Source organism: Propithecus coquereli, unplaced genomic scaffold, assembly GCF_000956105.1.
Source record: "Propithecus coquereli isolate 6110/MARCELLA unplaced genomic scaffold, Pcoq_1.0 Scaffold37, whole genome shotgun sequence".
NCBI classification, from domain to species: Eukaryota; Metazoa; Chordata; class Mammalia; order Primates; family Indriidae; genus Propithecus; species Propithecus coquereli.
Genome location: NW_012149396.1, coordinates 7,797,784 through 7,804,304, shown reverse-complemented (window position 1 = coordinate 7,804,304; position 6,521 = coordinate 7,797,784). Strand labels below are relative to the sequence as shown.

At 43.2% G+C, this 6,521-nt stretch overlaps 1 protein-coding gene across 2 annotated transcripts in view; it reads right to left on the bottom strand.

Annotated features, from left to right (window-relative positions):
- Positions 1-865, bottom strand: part of ZNF532 (zinc finger protein 532) — a 111,465-nt gene extending 110,600 nt beyond the window's left edge. Inside the window, exon 1 of one of the 2 annotated variants that reach the window (XM_012651791.1) lies at positions 313-865. The gene's annotated coding sequence lies outside the window, so the exon portion shown is untranslated. The remainder of the gene's footprint in view (positions 1-312) is intronic. The other variant, XM_012651793.1, reaches the window with a different exon arrangement.
- Positions 866-6,521: the final 5,656 nt, after the last annotated feature.

The window sequence follows — 6,521 nt, the reverse complement described above, 5'->3', positions numbered from 1 at the left end:
GCGCGGGCGAGGGGGAGGGGGCGGCCGGTGGGGGAAGGGAGGACCCGGGGAGAAGGGCGGCGGGCGCGCGAAGCCCCGCGGCCGGCGGGCGCCGACGCCCGGCCGCTGCAGCCCAGAGTCCGGCGGCTGCAAACAGGCGCCCCGCAGACCTGCCAAGTCTCGCCCATATGGGGCTGCAGGATTGCAACTTCGCCCCGGAGAGCACAGCCGGGTGGTGGTGGTGGTGAGGGGATGGAGGGAGGGCTGCTTTTTTTTCGAACGACATTTCAGGCTCTCACCCAGTCCTTTCCATGGCCCCAAGCCGCGACTTACTCGAGTGGAAGGAAGCAAGGCCTCGCCAAAGATGGTTGAAAAAGACCGTGAGCCTCTACCCAGGATCTTGAAGCCAAGGTGGTGTTTTGTTCTCCTCGTAATGGTGGCAAATAAGTAAGAACAGAGCACGCTATCTTCAGATAAATTAAATCTGAAATTCTCCCTGGAGGTGGGAGAAGGGGCTCTCCTCGGGTTAGTTTGTGGTTTGGAGCCCTTTTCGCCTTAAACTGAGCCACAAAAGAATGGAAGACACCCCCTGGGGTGGGGAGAAAGCCCTGGTGTAAAAGACACACGTTTTGCTTTCAGAGAAAAAGCCACTGGGGCCAGATTGAAACATGGCATGTTCAGTTCATGTGGGTTTTTTTTTTTTTTCTTAATGGGGGAATGATATTGAGTAAACAAGATGTAATAGCTGGGTCTTTAAATTCTAGAAGGGAGATGGTGTACAAATGTAACAAGCACGTATTGTACATACAGCAGGTGGTCATAGCCTACAGAACACAAAAAGATAACATATATAAACCCGCTAAAGGCCACGAAGGTGTGTATAATCCCTAACTCATACGACAGAGAGAGAGAGAGACTATTTCCATTCCAGATGAGGCATGCTATTTTTTCAGCCCTGTGTCCTGGTTCCTGTATTGTTCACAGACGTGCACTCCATTGAAAGGTTTTTAAAACCAGAGAGGAAACCCCCATGTCAGGCTAATTGTGCTGACACTGGAAATAGGACAAAATGGAAGGATCCGAAAAAAAATGTCACCATAACCTATTAAAAAGGCTCACTTCTGTTTGACCAGAATCTGAAGACACTAATATTACTTGAGTAGCAGCGAAGACTCCCAGCATAGGAAGCATTTCTGTGTGTTTTATTTTAAATTAGATTGATCGGTTAATATTTGCAAAGTGTGCTGGAAAAGTTAAAAAAAAAAAAAAATCTCAGTCTGCCTCTCCCTTGCATTAACTTCCATGGAGGAAGCCATTGTTCTCTATTGTGTGGGCACTGTATGATGTAAATCGCAAGTAGCACTTTTGCTATTTAAGACTTTTCATGTAAATGACTTGAATTTTAGTCTCACTGAAGAGCTGTTGGTCTTTTAATTTCAAACAACAAATTGTTTAGAGTTGCACTGAAGTTGGAATACATATTTACACGTTTAGAAAGACCTATGTAGTCTGCAAATTTTGCCAGTCACAGCATCACATTTATCAGTGTTACAAGATGATGAAATCGAAGCTCTCATTTCTTTTAGTCTAAAAACGGTGCCAGTACTCTGTAGGTTGAGTTTCACCTTTACCTGGGCTTCATTTCATTTGAAAGGAACCCTTTTTTCTTCTCCCAAAGATGGGCCTTTATTAATATGCATGTAAAAACATTATGTGTACGGAAGAGTATACAAGGACCAGCTAATTTGAAATATTAACATGCTACACATTTTACAATTTATGGAACTGTATAATGTACATACATACCATAGTAAATCCTAGGTTTCATGGATTTGGAATCTTTGTTTACTTAAAATACTCTCTTGCCCCTCCCCCATTCCCTTAAGAGTTGAAATCACAGCAAAGCAGAGTTAAAGAGTTGCACTACCAAAACTGAAGTCTGAATCGCTTATCATAAAGAGTCTTCAGCTATACGACTGCCTCGTGGCTTCAGGATGCCAGATACTTTTTGAGCAGGGCTCTGTGCAAAGCCCAGTGTTTTGGTCGAGCCTTGGCTGGAGGAAATTTGGTTTAAAACAAAATTCATCATTTGCACAAATGGCAACAGATAACATTGCATCTGCTTTTAAATACCATAAACAACCAAAAAATAATAATTTGTTGCAAATTACCTCAGTTCTATTTTTATAAAAGGAATTTCAGAGAAACCCCTTTGCCCAGGTAGACCAACAGTTAAAAACAAAGCACCCATCTTAGTCTACTTTACAACATCATTGAATTTCACATCTGAAAAAGACAGCATTTATTCTAAGATTTTTTATAAAAAGGACCCTACACACTCTTCCAAAGAAACCAATACAGAAAAGGTTCATTCTATTGCTCTACATGTGTAAGGCCATCTTGTGCAGGCTCTGCTTTGAGTAACAATAGAATCAGTAACTGCAAGAATGAAATAAAACTATCATTTGAGTGCAGTAGATAAGGACAGGCAGAACAAAGAAATTATATGATTCTTATGCCAAATAGAAACTAAAGAAATTCTAAATCCTTTGAGATTTTGTTGTTGCTGTTTTTATTACCACCTCTCAATGTCTTTGTTTTTCCTCCAATCAGTGTATTGCAAAATCCCAGCTTTTTTTTTTATTTTTTTTTTACTCTTTTGTGGTTAGAAGCCGGTTTTGCAGGAGTATGTAGATGCTTTCCCTCCAAATTCCACTATGAAATTAGGAAATTCCTTTGTTAGGCAGAGCACACAAAAGGTGTGTTCCTGGAGGGAAAGAGGAAGGAAAAAAAGAAAAGCCTTTTCTTTATCTCACCATCAAAAGGTCTTACAAAACTACTCCTAACTGAGGTGCCCCATGCCTTGCACTACGCATTTTTTAGCTCAAAACCAAGCTAGGCCTAGGCGTTTATAGAGAATTTAACATATTAAATGTGTTAGCTTGTTTTTAAAGGAATTATTACATTGTTTGATCATAGCATAATAAAGATTTGTAGCAGAGTCTCCAGCAAAAAAAAATATGGGGAAAGAAAAATCTACCTTTTCTTTTTAAGAACATCAAAATATTGATACAATCAGGATTTTCTTTTTAATTTCCAAAAACATACCCTGGAAAGAAATCATAACCAGATTTAAATGATTATTAGCCTGCCAGAAATAAACTGAGGGGAGGTCTGGAAATGGATTCCCCTTATCCTTTGTTAGTGATTTCATAAATAGATTTTCTTTAGCAAAACCACCTCCCCTTTTCTGAGCCCCGGTTTGGATGTGCTTGCAAAGGCCTTTCTCTGAGAGACCGGAAGGGGTGGGGGCTGGGCTCTGAGTTGGGCATTATTTAGGAGGCCCCTAGATATTTGAATGACCTCCTAGGTCCTGCCTACTAGATGAATCCACTAATCCTTACCGCCTGCTGTCTCCAGGCCTAAATGCTGGAAAGCTGGCCTTGGACAAGGAAAGAGAAGAGTGTAGGGACAGAGGAACCTGGGTAGTTTCTAGGAGCTCTCCCTTCAGGAATCAAAGGAGAACCATTAGTATGGGGTTTGGGATACCAGCAAAGAATCATGTGTCGAAACCGTGGGCCAGAGGAGAAGTCTGTTGAGAATCCTGTAAGGTTTCCTAACCCTTCGTAACTTTTATGTTACATCTGGGCTTCCTTAGAAGGAATTTGTCTTTGGTTTTGTTTCCTATACTCTTAAGTCCAAGAGGAGGGGACGAGAAAGAAGAGGAAACTTAGGAAGGTATCCGAGAAAAGGAAAAGTCATCAAGCTTCCTCCTTGGAGGGCCTTCTGGAAGGAAGGAGAAGGGAGCACACAGGAAACGGGGACTCAGTTCCACCTGAGAAGGGCTCTCACTGGTCTCCTGCGGCATGGAGGCTACCTGGCCACTGTGCACGTGCGTCTTCATCTCTGCATCCTGCTCTCGCCGTCCCCACCACACTGTAGTGTTTTGGCTAGCTTTTCTCTGCAGGGTGTACACCGCTGGCCCCTAGCTGCTGAGAACACTGGCTGCTGACCCCTCACAGCGGAGTCTGTCACTGCAAACTGCCTTGGCCCCTGTCTTGTGGCAGTTCTTGGGAGCTGTCTCACTGAGTGTTACACCTCTGCCCCCTCCCAAGGAGCAGCCAACGTCTGGCTGATGTAGAGAGAGAAAGGCTTGGCCCTCAATTTTGGCCCACTCTGAAGGGTCGTCCCAGCTCCACGGCTCCCTGTACATTGGCGGAGGCCTCAGTCACCAGAGCAGTATAGGTCAATTTCTCCTTTCTTCTGCCTTCCTCACTCCCTCACAGGTGGATCTCCAGAGATTATTCAGGGTCTGTTTCCAGGTACCTCAGCCCAAGATACCCACCCAGCCAGATCTGTCTCCCCAGTGACGGCACTCTCTGAAAATGGCCCTGTTCCCTCTCCTCTGCTCCATCGCTAGATGCAGGGAGGATTCTCCCTCATGAGTGTCTGTTGACCCCAATGCCTCCTCACTCCATAGCCATCACCCAGACTCAACTTCAGGCCCATCGCTTCAGTTTGGAACTGGTCACTAACTCCTCGTCTCCAGCCTGGCCAACTTTCGGCGCATTCTCCACATTGAAACTCTCAGAATCTTTCTCAAGATACCATCTTGCCACCCCTCTGTGCAAACTTTTCCATATCTCTCCATTGTCCTTGGAATACAGTCCAGACTCTGTAAATATGACACAGAGGGCTCGTCATGATTCAGCCCACCCACTTGCCTGCCCACACGTCCCTTGTCTCTCCGTCCTCACATTCCGGGATCTGGTCTTGTTGGACTTTTTGTTCTTTGAATGAGAACTGCTCCCTCTCACTGTCAGACGCGCGCACATGCTGTCACCTCTTTCTGGAAGACTCTCCCCACCCTTCCCAGCCTCCTTCGTCTAACTAACTCCTGCCTATCTTCAGGTCTAAAAATATGTCACTCACTCGGGGAAGTCCTCCCTGACCCCTCCCCATACATACAAACTGGGTTTGAGTGCCCTAACATTGCTCCTAAGTTGCCCTTTCTACATGATATTTGAGGCTTATTTGACTCTTGTCCCCATGAGACAAGAAGCCTGTGAGGTCAGGGACAATGACACTCTGGCTCACTGGGGTCTCTTCCCAATGCCATCCCAATGAGCAAGACATTTAAAAATTAACGTTCATTAGCCGGGGGTGGTGGCACACACCTGCAGTCCCAGCTACTCGGGATGCTAAGGCAGGAGGATCGCTTGAGCCCAGGAGTGTGAGGTTGTAGTAAGCCATGATGATGCCACTGTACTCTAGCCTGGGCAACAGAGTGAGACCCCTGTCTCCAAAAAATAAAGTAAAATAATAAAAATTAAGTGTTCAGAACATCAAGATTAACACCTATATGGTTCAGGGTTTTTTTTCCAATGACAAAGATAAAAGATGATCAAGTAGCTTATAATTTTCTGCTGAACTTAATGATAAGTATTTTGAAGTGTCTTTTGAGGTTTTTATTTAATACCAAAAGACCAAAAGACACATATCACTGGGGAAACACTGGTTATTTCTGGCAAAGTTTTTCAAAATAATGGTAATAATAACATACATATATAAGCAAAAAACAAATGTTAAACTATAAAAATAATAACCAGAAAATACAGCTGCAAAATAAAATATATTCATTTGTCAGCAGTTGGAAAGATGCTTAGAAAATATTGCTGTAGACTCAAAGAAACACATATTAGAATAAATTACACAGTGTGGGAGGTTTGCTCAACTATTGAAAGGCAAGTGCAGGTATTCCTAACATGCCACTGCTTGCTCCTGTTCCAATGATGACATACCTGAAAACAACTTATTTTTTATGAACCATTAAATTAAAACTTTAGCCGAAAAGGTACAGTCTCAACAATAAATGATCTCTTTAATCAAAACATTACATGATTTTTTTAAAAAACTGTAACAGTAATCCCCAATGGAACAGCTTCTATACAGAAATTTAAAATTCTGGGATTAAATAACAAATTCCAACACAAAATTTATCACTGCATCATCCGCAGAGAAGCTGCTATAGCAAAGAAGTTGAAGCCAGAAGTTCACAAGTTTCTACAGGATATCGTCAGTGAAGTTCATTTTATTTAAAAGGTCATTAGGGGCTGGGCATGGTGGCTCATGTCTATAATCCCAACACTTTGGGAGGCCAAGGTGGGAGGATCACTTGAGGCCAGGAGTTCAAGACCAGCCTGGGCAACATAGCAAGACCCTGTCTCTACAAAAATTTGTTTAAATGAACCAGGCGTGGTGACACACACCTGCAGTCCCCAGCTACTCAGGAGGCAGAGGCAGGAAGATCACTTGAGATCAGGAGTTCAGGGTTGCAATGAGCTAAGTTTGTGCCACTGTACTCCAGCCTGGGTGACAAAGTGAGACTTGGTCTCAAAAATAAATTAATTAATTAAATTAAATTAAAAGGACCAGTTAAAATAAATACAAACATGAACAGCAAGGATTACCAATAATGAAGACAGTTGAATATCCATTCAAGGGTTAGGCAAGTTTTGAGGAGTAAGCTCTGTTTCCGAAGC